This window comes from Pongo pygmaeus, chromosome 1 (assembly GCF_028885625.2).
Source record: "Pongo pygmaeus isolate AG05252 chromosome 1, NHGRI_mPonPyg2-v2.0_pri, whole genome shotgun sequence".
Classification (NCBI taxonomy): Eukaryota; Metazoa; Chordata; class Mammalia; order Primates; family Hominidae; genus Pongo; species Pongo pygmaeus.
The window spans coordinates 85763650-85784387 of NC_072373.2; the positions used below are offsets into that span (position 1 = coordinate 85763650).

At 39.6% G+C, this 20738-nt stretch overlaps 1 pseudogene; it reads right to left on the bottom strand.

The window, feature by feature from the left end:
* Positions 1-18065: 18065 nt before the first annotated feature.
* Positions 18066-18738, bottom strand: LOC129041201 (high mobility group protein B3-like; annotated as a pseudogene).
* Between the last annotated feature and the right edge of the window lie 2000 nt (positions 18739-20738).

The window sequence follows — 20738 nt, forward strand, 5'->3', positions numbered from 1 at the left end:
ATTTGAAAATAGGGTCTTTGCAGATATAATCAACTTAAGATGAGGTCATACTAGATTAGGGTAGGCCTTAAATCTAATGACTTGGTCTCCTTATAAGAAGAGGAAAATTTGAACACAGGCTTTCAGAGAGACATAGGGAATAAAACCATGTGATGAAGGAAGCAGAGATTAGAGTGATACAGCTGTGAGCCAAGGACCATTGAAGATTGACAGCAACCATCAGAAGCTAGGAAGAGGCAAGGAATGGTTCATCACTTGAGTCTTTTGAGATTTTAAACTTCTAGCCGCCAGAACTGTAAAACAAGATCTCTCTTATCTAAGTCACCCAGTTTTGTTATGCCATCCCTAGGGAAATAATATATTCCTCCCGTAAAGGCAACATGTGAGTCTCTGAACAAAAAAGTGGAAGTAGAATGAGCTCTCTCACCATCATCCTCCACTAACTCACTTGTGGAATTTACATCTCCTGTCCCAACAGCTTAAGGTTGTACGACATTAGAGATCTTGGTTCCTGGGGTGGGGATGATGTCCCACCAGGGGACATACTATTTCCACTTTAAAGCTACAGTTTTAAACTTAAAGCAGTTACGACCTGTTCTTTTTGGACACTTCATGCCAGAGTACCAATAGGCAAAGAAAACATGGATGATATTGGTGGGATAATTGATCTTGATTATCAGAAAGAGTTACAATTGATGAAACAAGTCAGAAAGGAGCATATCTGGAATGTAAGGAGTCACTATGGCATTCACCGGTTTTTCTCTGTCCACTGATAATGATGTACAAGTAATTGTTACAAGCAAAACCTGACAAGGGCAAGACAATTAGGAATGCATATCCTTTACAGATGAAGGTCTGGTTTACCCTAGTAGGCAAGCAACCTAGATCAGCTGAAGTGCCATCTGATGGTGAGGAAAATATGGGATTGGTCATGCTGGCAGGAGATAATGAATGTCAATTTTTACTTTAAGACCTGTTTGTTCCACTAACTCTCTTGCATTAATTACATGCAGAGATTGTGGCCATTCGCAACCCTAAATAGGACTAAAGTTTGGACTTAATAAAGATCGAAGTAATAAAAGGAGTGGACTGTATTGGACACCTTTTGTGTGCCATTCAAACCCACTTAGTTCCATCTGTCATTTTAGCCTTTCCTGCGGCAGCATGTTCCATATAATCTTTGACTAGCTTTACATTGGTGAAGCCTGACAACCCTTCTAGTTGGGACTGCACTGAATAACTCTTGCTTCCTTTCTTAAGGTTTTGCTGAGGCTACAATCTGGGACACTTGCTGAAGCTGACTTGACATTCATGCCCCTGAGGCCAGTCTTGGCAAGGGGCAAGAGACAATGGGTGAATTTGTCTCCCAACCATACCGAAAGTGTACAGCTTTGTGACTCACTTCATAAAACCCTTCAGAAAGTCCCATGAGATTGAATCCCAGTTACCCATACCTATGGCCAAATTAATTTGCTGTATTGGCTTTTCCTCTTCTTTTACTCCCTCTGTAGCTTATTTTCTCTCCAAGGCATCACTTCCCAAATAAATTACCTGTGTGTCAGCCTTTTTCTCAGCCTTGGTATTTGGGGAAACACATGCTAAGTAAAACAAGATTTAATATTTATTCTGCCTGAGGCATAAATATCTCACAGTGTTTTGATGTTACATTGCTCAGAATACTTGCAGTTTAACAGTGAAAAAAAATCTATAGTCAAAGGACTGACTCCTCATATGCATTTTTAGATATTAGCGACCCCTGATAAGGTACTTTTGCGTTGAAAGATTTTTCTTACACTTTTTAACCAAGGCAGGACCTTGAACTAACTTATTTAGTCTTCATTCTGGGTTCTTGACCAGCTTTTATCGTCTAAATAATAATAAATACCAGTAACTTTTTTTTTTGAAGAGGTCACAGCTTGAAATAAAAATGCCAAAACCATATTCATGTTAGACTGCTCTACTGCCTTTCACAGTAGGTTTTAGAAAAATGTGCTTATATTTAGCTATCTGACCTCTGACTTCATCCCAACAGGGTTTCACCCATTTTCAGTTATATTAGGCCTTCATGGAAAAGAGCAAACTCGTTTCTGGGGTGACCACAGCTGTATCACTAGTCATATGTTTATTTTACACAGAACTTAAAACACTCCATTAATTTGGTTCATACTGCTTTGAGAGCTAACTTACTACATTTTATCTGACTTACTTCTATTTTTCAGCAAGGAGAAGTGCACCTTTTTAAATAATCCATGAAATTCAGTCTGAGTGGAGTAGTGTCCTGCAGGAGGTAGCAGTTGCCTGGCAGACAAGTCCCAGCACCCAGCAGCTTGGACTTCTTTCCAAGTACATTTAAAAGCGTCTCTTGGAGACTCTTAAAAATATTTTATGGGGGATGAAATACACCAGAATAGAAAGGTTACAGGTCCTGCGTTTGAGGAGGAGTTAAGAATCAGAACAATCTGCATTGTTCCTATGCATGTGATTTTTTTTTTCAATATTTATTCATCTGTTAAGACCTGTGTGAACTCAGTTCACATTATTATTCTCATTTTTAAGTAAAAAAGTTGAGGCACAATCAGGGTAAATGATTTTCTTGAGGGCCAGTTGTGGGAAGGTGGTAAAACAGGAATAAAACTCAGAATCTCCAACACAAAATGCTGTGTGTTAGGCAATATTTGATCCTGAGCAATGTTCACTGGCTGGAGTTTCAGATCTCCTAGTGTCTTCTTTCCTACAGATTTTGGACAGATTCAATTCTTTGTCAGTCATTGTTTTTTATATTTTTAGGGCTTGTTTTCTCTCTGTTTTTATTTCTGTTTTTCAAAGCTTCTCCCACAGTACACACTCTGTCACAAGGCATACATTTCTACTTATGAAACAGGACAGACTCCACAGTTTAGTCACATGTGGCTGCTGAACATTTAAGTGTGGCCAATGGGAATTGAGATGAGCACTAAATGTAATATACCTTGGATTTCAAAGGCTAACTATAAAATATTGCAATCATTTTTATGTTGATTACATGTGGAAATGATAATGTTTTGGATGTATTGGACTAAGTTTATTATTTAAATTAATTTGAACTGTTTCACTTTACTTTTTAAAACACGTCTATCATATTTAAGTCTTTGAGGAATTGCCACACTGTCTTCCACAATGGCTGAACTAATTTACACTCCCACCAACAGAAATACCATTCAACCCATCAGTCCCATTATTGGGTATATACCCAAAGGAATAGAAATCATTCTGTCATAAAGACACACGCATGCATATGTTAATTGCAGCACTATTCACAATAGCAAAGACATGTATAGCAAAGACATGTAATCAATCTAAATGCCCATCAATGATAGAATGGATAAAGAAAAGTGGTACATATACACTATGGAATACTATGCAGCTACGAAAAAGAATGAGATCATATCCTTTACAGGGACATGGATGGAGCAGGAGGCCATTATCCTTAGCATACTAACAAGGAACAGAAAACCAAATACCACATCGTCTTACTTATAAGTGGGAGCTAAATGATGCGGACACATAGACACATAGAAGGGAACAGCCCGCACTGGGGCCTATCAGAGGGTGGAAGGTGGAAGAAGGGAGAGGATTAGGAAAAACAACTAATGGTTACTAGGCTTAATGATGAAATAATCTGTACAACGAACCCCCATGACACAAGCTTACCTATGTAACAAACCTGCAGTTGTACCCATGAACTTAAAAGTAAAAGAAAAGCCAGACACGGTAGCTCATGCTTGTAATCCCAGCATTTTGGGAGGCTGAAGCAGGCGGATCTCGAGGCTGGGAGATGGAGACCAACCTGGCTAACACAGTGAAACCCCGTCTCTACTAAAAATACAAAATAATTAGCTGGGCGTGGTGGCAGGTGCCTGTAGTCCCAGCTACTCGAGAGGCTGAGGCAGGAGAATGGCGTGAACCTGAGAGGCGGAGCTTGCAGTGAGCCGAGATTTTGCCACTGCACTCCAGCCTGGGTGACAGAGAGAGACTCCGTCTCAAAAAAAAAAAAAAAAAAAAGTAAAAGAAAAAAATTTATTTAAAAAATGTGACTATCAGATAATTAAAAATTACATATATATAACTCACACCTGTGACTCAAATTATTTTCTATGTGATAAATAAGCTCTACAGCTTGTCAGTGAGGAGAGAGATATAGGTTAAGGTTCTAAAAACTAAGGCCAGTTAGTAGAGCCCTTCAGAGTACTGAAGACTAAATCACTAATCTCAGAATCAATGCAAACTCCGATCTGTGTTGCACAGCATTTAAAACCTCCTTTACTCTGTAAACTTCCCGGAGGCAGAATCAAGGCTCATCCCATTTACAAGTATATACAGTGGTACTTAGCTCTATGCCTGACATATGTAGGAATTCATGAATCTGAAATGGTGGTTGTTGAAAAAATTTAAGGACAGGGTCATGTGTGATGTCCATGGCTCTACTGGGCAGTCATTTCTATGTTTGATGAGGGGCAGAATTACTGCTTCAGAAGGCAAGGGAAAGGCGGGCGCCGTTTTGCTCTTGGTTAATTCTCTTGTTGTGATGTCTTAAGGCTCTGACTTAAACTATCCCTATTTTGTTTTTAATTTCTCCTTGCGTATCTCTCTTTCTGTAGCTATAACTCCTGATCTTAGATATCCCAGAGTATTTTATGTTATTGCATAGATTGAGACACCACTGTTACCAGCTCTTCAAAATGTGCTGACAACTGCTTTCATTATTCGTTCATTCATTCCCTCACTCACGTTTCATTTAAAATAAATATTTATTTAGCACCTACTTTCCATACAGCACAGTATTAATTATTGTGAGCAGATTAGGAAGAAAATATCAGAAGTTGATAGTATAAACTCTCTTAAGTAGGGCAGTGTCGCTTGTGTATATGTTTTCTCAGTATGACTTTCATAACCCTTTTGCCATTTTGTAAACATATTCTGTATTTACTTTTCTTGTCTTTATCTGTTATGCCCCTCTCATCACCCAAAAGGCCCACCATATTATCTCTATTTTGAATACTCAATTCAAATTCTTTTGTTTGAAGCCTTTTTTCTTCCTTACTTCCTCCTTCTCATCCCAACAAGATGTGATTTCTCTTCATGGGTGGGAGTTATAATAAAGGGTCCCTAAGTTGCAGGGTTATGGCTACAATTTTAGGTAAAATTAGTTGAGACCTTGGAGTAATCCAGTCAATGCATGGTCTCAAGTGGCTGCTCAGTAGAAACTGATTTCTCTCATTTAATTTTGATTTGTTTTTGCCTTACTTTAGATATTCATTGAACCTCTCTTGAGTGTCCTCTGCTGGGTCTATCCTGCTAATGAGTGCACTGAAATGATTTTAAAAAACTTTTGGCTGGGCTCCATGGCTCAATTCTGTAATCCCAGCACTTTGGGAGGCTGAGGCAGGTGGATCACCTGAGGTCAGGAGTTTGAGACCAGCCAGGCCAACATGGAGAAACCCTGTCTCTACTAAAAATACAAAAATTAGCCAGGCATGGTGGCTCATGCCTGTAATCCTAGTTACTCAGGAGGCTGAGGTGGGAGAATCACTTGAACCCAGAAAGCAGAGATTGCAGTGAGCTGAGATCACACCATTGCACTCCAGCCTGGGCAACAGAGCAAGACTCTGTCTCAAACAAAAAATTTTTTTTCGGATAAGATTTTGTGTATTTCTAGAATATTTTTGACTACTTTCATAATTGATATCTTTCTACTGAAATTCTTCATCTGTTCATGCAACTTTTTCTACTAGATTCTTAAAAATATTTAGCATAGCTATATTAAAATTTGTGTCTGATACTTCTAACATCTGTCAATTTCTGGGTCTAGTTCTATTGACCAGTCTTACGATCTGGTTCTATTCTTAACAATTTGCCACATTTTCTTGTTTCTTTACATGTCTAGCAATTTATGATTAAATGCTAGACATTATGAGTAAAAGAACCACAGAAACTAAGGTAAATAACATTTAACCTTAGAAAGGGCATGCACCTTTGTCAGACTTGTGGGGGTTGGGTGGGAGTTAGTCCCTCTAGTATGTGGTTGACCTGAGTATGCACTTTGTGGTGGCTTTAGTTAGATTAATTTCACCACAAACATCAAATAATTTGAGGGCTGGAACAGAATCTTTCCTTTAGCAGAGAATGTGATCTGAGTTCCTTCAAGTCTTGTCTCCATTGTCCTGCTCTGCCTTAATACACTTGTGCCTCTAGGGTAGGGATGAGGGAGCTCTTTCAGCTCTTCTGTCTCTCCTCCAGCTACAGGTGGCTGCTACTGAGAGGTGACAGCATGCTGGCAGTCCTCACAGCCCTCGCTTGCTCTTGGCGCCTCCTCTGCCTGGGCTACCACTTTGGTGGCACTTGAGGAGCCCTTCAGCCCGCCGCTGCACTGTGGGAGCCCCTTTCTAGGTTGGCCAAGGCGGGAGCCCACTCCCTCAGCTTGCAGGGAGGTGTGGAGGGAGAGGCGCGAGCGGGAACCGGGGTTGCGTGCGGAGCTTGCAGGCCAGCTGGAGTTCCCGGTGGGCGTGAGCTTGGCGGCCCCGCACTCGGAGCAGCCGGCCGGCCCTGCAGGCCGCGGGCAATGAAGGACTTAGCACCCGGACCAGCGGCTGCGGAGGGTGTACTGGGTCCCCTAGCAGTGTCAGCCCACCTGGCGCTGCGCTCGATTTCTCGCCAGGCCTTAGTTGCCTTCCCGCGGGGCAGGCCTCGGGACTGCAGCCCGCCATGCCTGAGCCTTCCCCCACCTCCGTGGGTTCCTGTGCAGCCCCAGCCTCCCCGACGAGCGCTGCCCCCTGCTCCACGGCGCCCAGTCCCATGGACCACCCAAGGGCTGAGGAGTGCGAGCGCATGGCGCAGGACTGGCAGGCAGCTCCACCTGCAGTCCCGGTGGGGGATCCACTAGGTGAAGCCAGCTGGGCTCCTGAGTCTGGTGAGGACGTGGAGAGTCTTTATATCTAGCTCAGGGATTGTAAACACACCAATTGGCACTCTGTATCTAGCTCAAGGTTTGTGAACACACCAGTCAGCACCCTGTGTCTAGCTCAGGGTTTGTGAGTGCACCACTCGACACTCTGTATCTAGCTGCTCTGGTGGGGCCTTGGAGAACCTTAATGTCTAGCTCAGGGATTGTAAACACACCAATCGGCACCCTGTGTCTAGCTCAGGGTTTGTGAGTACACCAATCGACACTCTGTATCTAGCTGCTCTGGTGGGGCCTTGGAGAACCTTTACGTCTAGCTCAGGGATTGTAAATACACCAATCGGCACTCTGTATCTAGCTCAAGGTTTGTAAACACACCAATCAGCACCCTGTGTTTAGCTCAAGGTTTGTGAATGCACCAATCAACACTATATCTAGCTGCTCTGGTGGGGCCTTGGAGAACCTGTGTGTTGAAACTCTGTATCTAACTAATCTGATGGGGAGGTAGAGAACCTTTGTATCTAGCTCAGGGATTGTAAACGCACCAATCAGCGCCCTGTCAAAACAGGCCACTCTGCTGTACCAATCAGCAGGATGTGGGTGGGGCCAGATAAGAGAATAAAAGCAGGCTGCCCCAGCCAGCATTGGCAACCCACTGGGGTCCCCTTCCACACTGTGGAAGCTTTGTTCTTTTGCTCTTTGCAATAAATCTTGTTACTGCTCACTCTTTGGGTCCACACTGCTTTTATAAGCTGTAACACTCACCACGAAGATCTGCAGCTTCACTCCTGAAGCCAGCGAGACCACGAGCCCACCGAGAGGAACGAACAACTCCAGACGCGCTGACTTAAGAGCTGTAACACTCACCGCGAAGGTCTGCAGCTTCACTCCTGAGCCAGCAAGACTACGAACCCACCAGAAGGAAGAAACTCCGAATACATCCGAACATCAGAAGGAACAAACTCCAGGAGCGCCACCTTAAGAGCTGTAACACTCACCGCGAGGGTCTGCGGCTTCATTCTTGAAGTCAGTGAGACCAAGAACCCACCAATTCCGGACACACTATTTACATTCAGTGTAAGGCCCAGAGATTTTAGACGAATTGCTTTGCTCTCAGGCCTCAGTAGGGTCTGTATGCTCTTCTCTCCCTTTCCCAGCTCTTCTACAGCAGCTGCTGCACATATTCCATGTGAGGTCAGGAGTCCCTGGAGACTTTCACTTGATTCTCCTGCCCTGTCCTAAGACTTCAGAAGACTCCCTTTGGACTTTTTTTTTTTTTTTTTTTTTGAGACAGATTCTCACTCTGTCGCCCAGGCTGGAGTGCAGTGGCGCGATCTGGGCTCACTGCAAGCTCCACCTCCCGGGTTCACGCCATTCTCCTGCCTCAGCCTTTCGAGTAGCTGGGACTACAGGCGCCCGCCACCACACCCAGCTAATTTTTTTTTTCGTGTTTTTAGTAGAGATGGGGTTTCACCGTGTTAGCCAGGATGGTCTCGAACTCCTGACCTCGTGATCCGCCCGCCTCGGCCTCCCAAAGTGCTGAGATTACAGGCATGAGCCACCGTGCCCGGCCCCCTTTGGATTTTTAACAGTTTGAAACTATTCATTCTGTCTTTACCTTTCTGATATCCTTCAGTACAACTTCACTGCTCCCCATAGTAACCCCTTACATCATTTATTTTAAAATTGACAAATCATTTCATGTTCTCTCCAAATAGGGCAAGGAGAGTACAGGAAAACTATTTTGAATGTCCTGGGCATTGTGCTGAGCACTTCACACACAAGCGCGCGCACACACACACACACCTTATTTTATTTTTATAATGACAGTATTGTAATAACTGGTAATATTACCAGTGTTGTACTGATAATAATAACTATTATTTTCATCATTGTGCAGATAAAAATATCTAGAACTCAAAAAGGTGAGTTCATATATTTATTCAAACATAATTTTGAAGGCTTAATACAGTATTTTTAATGCCAAGATGGCCATTTAAACATTTTTTAAAATTGCAACAAATTTCACAATAGATTTAATGTGGTAGTAGCTCTCCACCACCAGAATGCTGTTATTGAATAATATCTAAATGTTGGGTTGGGAGAATAGGATATAGTGGTGAAAATGCCTCATGCAGACTTGTCGTCTTTATGGAGATGACAGACCAGCAATCACACAGATCATGGATAGCGGAAAAGGGATTCAAATATATACAAGTCTACTTCCAAAATTCCATCTTGACATTAAGCTATGACGCCCCCTTGGTTGCAGTACCCTAGTTGCCTGCATTGATTACATATTAATAGCTTCTGACTTCACGTTGAGTGCTGAGGTACTGAGTACACTTTTATTAATTTATTGACTTAAATTTTTTGTCTCAATCTCATCTAGCTTCAACTACTTCAATTATTCACGATTTCTACTCTTTTTTCTTGCTTCACTATGTTCCTAACTTAGCTTTTCCATCCTTGGGAAACATTCCTCACCCTAGGTACTATTTATTGTCTGTTTTTGGTGCAGCTATGCTCAGATCCTCTCCTCTCTTTCTAGTAGGAGACTGACTGTGACTCTGTGAGCAGGTACTGTCCATTAAATACTTTTTTAGTCTTTGTTTTTGGCTCATTGACTATTTTGTCCTGGTGGAGCCACTCAGCCCTAATCAGGCTTCTCTTTTGGTATGTGGTTTATGCTGGAAAATTTGGCTTGAGCTCTGGCTTCCAGGAAGTTTGCCTAGTTGGCTATTGGAGGTAGCGCCAACCTCATTACATGTGATCTGCGCACATGCCTATGATCTGCCTCTTTTGTGTATTACCTGTATCTACAATTCTCCTACCATAACAGGTTAGGAGTAATAAATACGGTCACAACAACTGTACAATAAATACTCCTAGGTATTGTCTTTTGGGAGTGGTGACTTTAATGCATGGTGAATTCTTGGCAGTTTTTTTTTTCTTTTTAGAGTCTTCCAAAAGAGAAGGTACAAGATTGTTATTTCACATGTGCTGGAAACATGTACGTTCAGCCATCGTGTGCCTATGATTGTTCTTTTCCATTGCTTTGCCTTTTTGCTCTTTTTCACCTCCTTTTGTATCTGTAATACCTAACAAGGGTGCTTTACAGCTCGGATGCCTGCCACTGATGTCAAAGTTGTACTGTATCAATGACACATTGAGTTCTAATGTGGCCAAACACCGTGTTTAAGTTTAAAAGCACTTCTGACATGAATAAGGAGATGGTGTCCTTTAAACATGCCCACTGATAAAAGGGAAAATTCTACCTATCTTTGTGCTTCAAAACAAATTACATGACAAGGATGCTAAAGCAGTGCTGTCTTGTGATGCTGCATAATCTAGTACAGTTCTCATGAAGAATGTTGCAGTTTCAGCTGTCTTTTTCTGTGACTCGCATGATTCCATAGGCCCAGGCTGAAGGACAAACTAGCTGACAGGTATCATGTTGGTCAGAAAATCATGTCCTCTTAGGTATACCTGGATATCATAATTGTCCCAAATTTATGTACCTTACTCTCTCCTTTGGGGAAGGTTTTTCCCAGTTGATTTTTTGGGAGCTCATGCACTGCATACAAATTCTAGAATTACTCAATCTTATAGAGAGGCCACCATATGCGCGAATTCCAGAGTGAACATAGTTTAGACACAAAGTGAAACTCTGTCAACCTCCCTCCTCCACCTTTATAACTCTTTTAGTTGGTCAGAAGCTAATCAAGCCTTTTGTCTTCAAGTTTTGCCTTTTATCCAATGGGATAAGAAGAGCGCAATATCTTTTTTAACGGAAGAAATGAGAAAATCTGCAAAGTAGACCAATAAATTCTTTGCTGTAACTTCTTTGTGTCACTCCAAGTTACTTTGTGGGACTCTTATAACACTGGCTTTGTATTAGGTGATTACCATTCACATGTAGTGATCTGTACGTATTTGGAATTCATTAGTATCACATTTGGTGTGTATGTAGTGATCTGTACGTATTTGGAATTCATTAGTATCACATTTGGTGTGTTTGTAGTTTGTAGTTGGTCTTTATTTGTGCTATTTTCAGAAGCAGAACATCACTATATCCCCAGCATCTTGTAACGAGTTGCTTGCAAAAACAAGTGCCTTTTTTGTTGTGTATCTTCAAAAAAATCAATTAAGATGACTAGAATATAGATTAAAAGGATAAAGTCAGAGTTAATGTATTATGAGGCTAATATTTTCCACACTAAATGTAAAAAAGTAACCTATGTATAAGGTGTAAGGAAGGGATCCAGTTTCAGCTTTCTACATATGGCTAGCCAGTTTTCCCAGCACCATTTATTAAATAGGGAATCCTTTCCCTATTGCTTGTTTTTCTCAGGTTTGTCAAAGATCAGATAGTTGTAGATATGCGGCATTATTTCTGAGGGCTCTGTTCTGTTCCATTGATCTATATCTCTGTTTTGGTACCAGTACCATGCTGTTTTGGTTACTGTAGCCTTGTAGTACAGTTTGAAGTCAGGTAGTGTGATGCCTCCAGCTTTGTTCTTTTGGCTTAGGATTGACTTGGCGATGTGGGCTCTTTTTGGTTCCATATGAACTTTAAAGTAGTTTTTTCGAATTCTGTGAGGAAAGTCATTGGTAGCTTGATGGGGATGGCATTGAATCTATAAATTACCTTGGGCAGTATGGCCATTTTCACGATATTGATTCTTCCTACCCATGAGTGTGGAATGTTCTTCCGTTTGTTTGTATCCTCTTTTATTTCCTTGAGCAGTGGTTTGTAGTTCTCCTTGAAGAGGTCCTTCACGTCCCTTGTAAGTTGGATTCCTAGCTATTTTATTCTCTTTGAAGCAATTGTGAATGGGATTTCACTCATGATTTGGCTCTCTGTTTGTCTGTTGTTGGTGTATAAGAATGCTTCTGATTTTTGTACATTGATTTCAAGATGGATTAAAGACTTAAACGTTAGACCTAAAACCATAAAAACCCTAGAAGAAAACCTAGGCATTACCATTCAGGACATAGGCATGGGCAAGGACATCATGTTGAAAACATCAAAAGCAATGGCAACAAAAGCCAAAATTGACAAATGGGATCTAATTAAACTCAAGAGCTTCTGCACAGCAAAATAAACTACCATCAGAGTGAACAGGCAACCTACAAAATGGGAGAAAATTTTCGCAACCTACTCATCTGACAGAGGGCTAATATCCAGAATCTACAATGAACTCAAACAAATTTACAAGATAAAAACAAACAACCCCATCAAAAAGTGGGCAAAGGACATGAACAGACACTTCTCAAAAGAAGACATTTATGCAGCCAAAAGACACATGAAAAAATGCTCACCATCACTGGCCATCAGAGAAATGCAAATCAAAACCACAATGAGATACCATCTCACACCAGTTAGAATGGCAATCATTAAAAAGTCAGGAAACAACAGGTGCTGGAGAGGATGTGGAGAAATAGGAACACTTTGACACTGTTGGTGGGACTGTAAACTAGTTCAACCCTTGTGGAAGTCAGTGTGGCGATTCCTCAGGGATCTAGAACTAGAAATTCCATTTGACCCAGCCATCCCATTACTGGGTATATACCCAAAGGACTATAAATCATGCTGCTATAAAGACACATGCACACGTATGTTTATTGTGGCATTATTCACAATAGCAAAGACTTGGAACCAACCCAAATGTCCAACAATGATAGACTGGATTAAGAAAATGTGGCACATATACACCATGGAATACTATGCAGCCATAAAAAATGATGAGTTCACGTCCTTTGTAGGGAGATGGATGAAACTGGAAATCATCATTCTCAGTAAACTATCGCAAGAACAAAAAACCAAACACCGCATATTCTCACTCATAGGTGGGAATTGAACAATGAGAACAGATGGACACAGGAAGGGGAACATCACACTCTGGGGCCTGTTGCAGGGTGGGGGGAGGGGGGAGGGATAGCATTGGGAGATATATCTAATGCTAGATGACGAGTTAATGGGTGCAGCGCACCAGCATGGCACATGTATACATATGTAACTAACCTGCACATTGCACACATGTACCCTAAAACCTAATGTATAATAGTAATAAATAAATAAATAAATTAATTAATTAAAAAAAAAGTAACGTATGGTTCGAAAGGCCAAGTAGTATGAAAAAATTGAGATAAGTTTAATGCTCATTGAATCAGAAACATTTGAAAAATGTGTTAACCGTATATATGAAAAAAATACATGAAATAAATATATAAAAATGAGAGAGAGAAATAATGGCATGATTTACAAAATAGCATTGCTACACACACTGTGGAATACAATGTACTCATTAAACTTTACTAGAGAATAGTCATAATGAAATCCGACATTTTTATTCATAGGCAATAGACTCAATAAGCACCATTTTGTTAAAAAAAATACTAACCTATTAAAAATAATGACTTTATGCTTAAGTGCCCATTGATTACTTAAAAACTCACATATAAGCTAGAAGAATAATTAATAGAAGAATCATTTCAAAGTTCAATTTCCCAATTACAAAGTTTGTTTCTATATTTACCATAAGAGATAATATTGTCACAAGACACACAGCTGTAGTGTTCAATGTTTTTACTACCTCTGCTCTTCAGATCTTCCTGAGGTCGCTGCCTCTCACTGCTTCTGCATAAGTGTGTTGGGCCCCACATGCCAAGACAGAGCTGTGCCCTGTGACGCCACTGAAAGCCAGATTCTGCAGGACATGTCCTCATGTGCCCTTGGGAACATTTGCTTCTCAAATGGAATTAATGTTGCAGAGAGCTGTGTTTAACTCTTCCCAAATATGATCTGCCTTGACAGTCTAAAATTATTGTTGGGGGGATCCTGGATCATGCCCAATCGACTCATTCATAGCTATCAAGAGTTTCAGAGAAGGTATAAAAATGGAGGCAAACAGTTTAGCCCTACTAAGCAGTCTGCTTATAGTCAGTTTTTACTGAAAGGCCAAATAGCCTGTATCTGTTGTGACCCTTTATCTTGGGTGACAAGAAATGCCTAACACCCCAAAGATTACATTTTGCTACTATGTGCTATGTCGCTAATTTGAGGAAGAGTGAGAATCAAAATGCTTTGGATAATAAAACATCATTGTGTTGGCTTTGCTACTTTACATTCTGCACTTCCAAGAAATATCTGTCTTCGTTTTACCATTCTGAAAGTAAACAGGGAGATTCTCCCTTTGCAATCTTCTAAATGGAGATTGCATGCCTACATAATAGCTGTGCATGTGCTTCTATTAAAGGATATTGGCCGTGCCTGTGGCACACTGTAAGCACCAGGCTCACCAAGAATCTGTGAACCAGGAAATTTCATTTACCCTTAGATATCCAAAACACACATCATGAATGAGATTAGTCATCTGTGGTTCTAAACCTAAAATTGTCAGAAAATATGTGATAGTAACTTTTGGGATGCCCCAAATTCCAATCAAATCTCCCAGGAATCATTTAAGGGAGGCAGGGCTGAATGTAATTATAGTTGGTAAGGGAAGGCCTAATCCATTTTATTGCAGTCAATCTGGAAAAACAAAAGACAGCAACCAGACTTAAAGCATAAACACAGAATCCCAGAGCCAGAAATTGGCAACATTTGCCTGGGATTGTGTAAAGGAGAAAAACACACCATGAAAGACATCAACTTTCTCTTCACTGTAAAGGAGTTCTCTGTTGTGGCATAGGAATGTTTCATTAGGCCTATGGCTAGCTCTAGATATTACATTTGGCAACTCTTTTTTCTGAAACAAAACAAAAGGAACTATATAAATATTATTTCTACCTGTGAAAACCATTTTTTTAAAAAGGTTGATTTGATACAGACTTTCCCATTATAGTAATAAAAAATGATAAAATAAGCCATTTTATAAATAGATACACCTGAAATTATATTGCCACTACTTCTTTTCTTTGGAACATTGTAAAAATTCTTGTGGTTTATACTTCTGTATACACAAATTACATATTTCATACAGAATATGTAAAAATATTGTATCTTTTTATAATAATTATCTTTTATTCAACAAGGCTTTATGAATACTTACATGTACCTCTCAGTAAAGCACTAGAGACAAAGTAATGATCTTAAGAAGCTTAATAGAAATATGTGTTCCAATGGTTATAGAAAAGGTACCATAAAAGGAGGCAGGGATGTGCTACAAGTACGAAGCCACACACACACACACACACACACTCACCCCACCCAGGGTATGAATCTCATGAGACATCAGCGGACAGTGATCATTTCGGCAGGTGACTGCTAGCCAAACAATGTAAACTCTAACAGGAATTCAAGAGGAAAAGGTTCTTTCCTCATTCAATGATTCATCCATTTCCTCATTTATTCATATATTCAACAAGTGTTTTTGATGGCCTACAGTATGTGAGATACTGTGCTGATTTCACTGTTTCTACTGGGTGGCGGACATGCAATTAGGCACACTATCAAGAGGAAGAGAACAATTTTTTAAAGGTTTATTGTCCTCAAACTTCTTTTTGGTCAGTCTAAATTTCTCTCTCATCTTGGTTTTCCTCCCATGATAATGTTCAGTGAGATGTCTTGAAAGTATCTCATGCCCCAATCAAAAGCTGAGGTGAAGCCTTGTTAACTATCGTTAGCTTGGCCTAAGCCCTTAGGGAGGGCTGTTTGTTTGTTTATTGTTTATTGTTGTTATTCTAGCTCATTTTCTGCTTCCATTATTTCAGTGTTAATATAAATAAGGTAAGCAGTGCAAAGGGCTGGACTAAGAGCAGCCATTTGCTCAGGCTCTAAAACAAGCCTTCAGCTAAAGGAACAAAGAAGAATAGCAGATCATAGTGAAGACTGGGAGAGGCTACCCCCGCAAATGTCATTTAAGTTCAAACTTGTCCAAAGGAAGAACAGAAGAAACTTGGGTAAAGAGTGGAGAAGAGGAAAGGGTATACTGAAGAAAAGGTTGTTTGAGAAGGGAAAATATGGCACAACTAAAAAACTGAAGGAAGTTTTGTATGGATGAAACTCAGGGTAGGGTGCAGAAGCAGGTGGAAGATTTTAAGGAGGGAAGTGTCATTATCTAATTTTATTTTGCAAAGATAAGATTGGACACAAATAACTGAAAAAAGGTAAAACAATTTTCTAGGGAGAAATGACAGCTACCCAGCTTAGCGTTGTTGCAGTAGAGATGAAAAGATATGGACGTATTGAAGAGCTACCTCAGAAAATCTGCAGAAATTTATATTGTGAATTGTTTTATTTAATTTCTCATAAGGCAGAACCAGAATAGGTGTTGGACTAGGCAGGATAATCATTTGTCTACATGTTGTAAGTTAGACATTCCTAAAGAAATTCTATCCCCGAATATGATACTTGTAATCTGCAAACCAATGCCTGAAATACTATCATTAATGATTTATTCCTTTCGATAATTGCTACATATTATCTGTTGTCAGTTAGACTTATCACCACGCCCTTCTAAGCTTTACGTGCATTGCAGAAACAACTAGAAGTTACAGGTCCCAGGATCCTTTCCCTTTGTAGTTCTAGGTTAGATTTTTTTTTTTTCCAATAAGAATAACTCACATGTCATTTAGAAGGTGAAAAAGGAGAAGCCGTTATTCTCAGGACACAATTGTGCCAGATGCAAGGGCAAAGGTGAGATTCACAGTGTCTTTCCAGTGAGCTCTTAAGAATCATTCTCATCACTGCTGCAGGCTGACAGTGCAAACTTCTTAGCAGTTTCCTGGCAAGTTTTAAGAGTCACCCACATTGATGCTTGAGTCTAATATCATCAGTGCTGGCTTCCCTGACCTTTGCTTCTGTAGCTTTTCCAAAGATCACACAAACCCATAATTCTGATATTAAACTTTTTATATCCCAGGTACTTTAAATGGCTTCTGTTTTTCTGATGGAAGTCTGATTGAAACAGGTTTCTGTACTAGAAGCGTCCCCAAGGGAACAGAACATTTAAAGTGGGAATCTCCAATTAGTTATTTGATCTGATTAGCTTTCAATCATGATTGACCATGTCATGCAATGATGAAACAGTTGCCTAAATTATCTCCTTCCCCTACCTGAAGTCAAGTGTCTACAGAAGGTGAGGCTTGAAATCACCAAGTTCTTGTACTAATAGAACTTTATGGTGCATAAAGAGTAGTGTGGATGTGATGACTGGTTCTTCCTGAACTGCAGAATTTAGAGAACGAAAATCATAAGCTTAAAACCTTATTTATTTATTTATTTTTTTCAGCTTTACTGAGGTATAGTTGACAAATAATTGTATATATTTATTTATTTATTTAAATGTAATACTGTTTATTTAACTTCCAAACCATTTCAGCATTCTAAACATACAAAAAAATAACAGAACGTTGCAAATTGTGTTTAAGTACACGAGGTTCTTGAACTTTCATTGATGCAGTGGCTCTTTGCTTTGCTGACAATGAAGAGTTCTACAGTTTGTTTAAAAACAGTTTAAAAACTACCGCACTTAAAAAAAGAAATTCTCATGCCAGCTGACCCACCTTTGTCCACAACTAAGATGGCAGCAGAATGCTATGTCACTATATACAGAAACAAGACAACCTGAAGCTAAATGGATGCCCCCTGCAGAGTCAACAGGTCCAGCCTCACAGTGCACGCCCTGAGCTACAGCCTCTCCAAAAGGCATCTTCCCCACAGCCTCAACGCCGAGCAAGGAGCATCAAGAGTTTGTCTCGGTTGCTTTGTTCTTTTTACAAACTATAGATATATGCAGTTGAAAACTCAGGATTTCTAGCCAATAACCATAGTTAACACCAACTCACAAATAAAAAAAAATGCCAGAAACATCTTAAATGCCTTGTCACACCAACAGCAAACTGCGCAGAGTGAGGAGAACACGAAGAGTGCCTTTTCATTTTAAAAATGTTTGGAAATATGTACAACTTTGATACAGTTTCAGGGTGCGCCAGACACCCATGGCCACTTCATGTAAACCACTGACAATTTCTAGAGCACTTTGAGAGACTGCAGTATGATCGTGATCAAATTTTGTAATTAAACCTAATGAGGGCAACAGACACTTCTCAAATGAGAGATGTGTCAATTACGGTGCTCCCCTACTCTACGTATTCACAAGGAGCCAGATAAACAGTTTCTTTATTCATCCTCCTCCTCCTCTTCTTCCTCCTCTTCTTCATCTTCCTCTTCCACCTTTTTCCGGGCAACTTTAGCAGGACCCTTTGCACCATCAAACTTTCCTTTCGACTTATAGTCAGCAACATCCTTCTCATACTTCTCCTTTAGCTTTGCCGCCTTAGTGATGTAAGGCTGCTTTTCACTGTCAGTTAAAGTATTCCACATCTCACCCAGCTTTTTTGCCACGTCTCCAATAGAGATGCCGCGGTTTGTGGATTTGATCTTGGGGCGGAATTCTGAACAGAACAGAAGAATCCAGACGGTGGCCTTTTGGGAGCATTGGGATCCTTCTTCTTCTTGCCTCCCTTAGCTGGTCCATAATCCTTCATTTCCCGATCATAGCGCACTTTATCTGCCTTTGCCATTTCATCAAATTTAGATTTCTGTTTCCCGGACATGTCTTCCACCTCTCAGAGCACTTCTCGGAAAATTCCACAAAATTGACAGGGACCTCTGGGTTTTTCTTCTTATGTTTTTCTATACGTGTCTGCACAAAGAAGGCATAAGCAGACATCCTGCCCTTTGGTTTCTTGGGGTCACCTTTAGCCATCCTGACTGTATTGTTCGCTAGTCTGGGCAGCGCAGGGCACGACGCGCGGCTCAGCGCTCCCCAGCCTCGCGCTAGCTGCCTCCACGAGAGCCGCCTCAATTGTATATATTTAAATAAACGGTTAAGATGGTAAAATTTTATAAGTATATTTTACCTCAATAAAAATGTTTCAACAAACGTATTGAAGACGTACAACATGATGTTTTGACATACATATACATTGTGAAATGATTGCCACAATCAGACTAATTAACATATCTCTCTCCTCGCATAGTTACTTTTTTATTTTTGTGATGAGAATACTGCTTCCTTTCCCAATTGGATGGCTTTTCTTTTCTTACCTATTTCAGATTTACTGTTCTAGGAAATTTTAATTTTATAATACAGTATTATTAACTATAATCACTATGCTGTATATTAGATTTCTAGAACTTAGTCATTCTGCATACCTGAAATTTTGTTCCTTTTGACCAATGTCTCTCCATTTTCCTTACTCCAAGTCCCTGGCAACCACCATATTATTCTTCGCTTCTGTGATTTGACATTTTTAGATTCCATACAGAAGTATGATCACGTAGTATTTGTCTTTGTGCCTGGATTATTTTGTTTAGCATAATATCCTCCAGGTTCACCCATGTTATCACAACTGACAGATTTTCTTCTTTGTTAAAGCTGGATAGTTTTCTGCTACATATTTATGTGTGTGTATGTGTGTGTGTGTGTGTGTGTGTGTGTGTGTATTTGCCACATTTTCTTTATTCATTCATCCGTCGATAAACATTCAAGTTGATTCTATATTTTGGGTATTGTGAATAATGCTACAATGAACAAGATTGTGCGGCTATTTCTTGAAGTTACTGATTTTATTTCCTTTGAATATATACCCAGAAGTAGGATTGGTGGATCATAGAGTTGTTTTATTTTTAGTTTTTTGAAGAACCTCTGTACTGTTTTTCAAAATGGTTGCACCAATTTATTATACATTCCCACCAACAGCGTATAAGAGTTTCCCTTTCTCCACATCCTGGCCAACACTTAGTTCTTGTTTTTTTGATAATAGCCATTCTAACAGATGTGAGGTGTTATCTCATTGCACTTTTGATTTGCATTTCCCTGTTGAGTAGTGATATGAAACATTTTTTCATATACCCATAAATGACCATTTGTATGTCTTCTTTTGAGAAATGTCTATCAGGTCCTTTGCTCATTCTTTAATTAGGTTTTTTGTCTTTTTGCTATTGAGTTGAGTTCCTAATATATTTTGGATATTAACTCTTTATCAAATTTATGGTTTGAAAATATCATTTCCCCTTCCATAGGTTGTCTCTTTAATCTGTTTTTTTCTTTCCTGTGAAGAAGCTTCTAAATTTGATGTAATCATATTTGTATAATTTTGCATTTGTCTCCTGTGCTTTTAGGGTTATATATTTTTAAAAAATTATTTACCAGGTCAATATCAAGAAACTTTTCTTCTATGTTTATTTCAAGGAATATTATAGTTTTATGTCTTACATTGAAATCTTTAATGTATTTTGAGTTTATTTTTGTACATGGTATAAGATAAGTGTTTACTTTCATTCTTCTGTATGTGTATATCTAGTTTTCCCAATAACATTTATTGAGGAGACCATCCTTTCTGTATTGTGTAATCTTGGCACCTTTATATGAAGGGCAATTGACTGTAAATGTGTGGATTTACTTCTGGGCGCTCTATTCTGTTCCATTGGTGTATATGTCTATTTTTATGTCAGTCGCATAGTGTTCTAATTACTATAGCTTTGTACTATATTTTGAAATTAGGTAGTTTAATGCCTCCAGCTGTGTTCTTTTTACTCAAGATTGCTTTGGCTATAACAGTTTTTTTTTTGTGTGCTTTCATATGAATTTTAAGATTACTATTTTTTCTGTTTCTGTAAAAAATGCCATTTTAAACTTTAATAGGGGTTGTATTAAATCACTTTGGATATTATGAACATTTTAATACTATTAATGGTTCCTATCTATAAATATGGACTCTTTTTTCATTTATTTGTGTCTTCATTATTTTTTTCATCAGTGTCTTACAGCTTTTACCTTCTTGATGA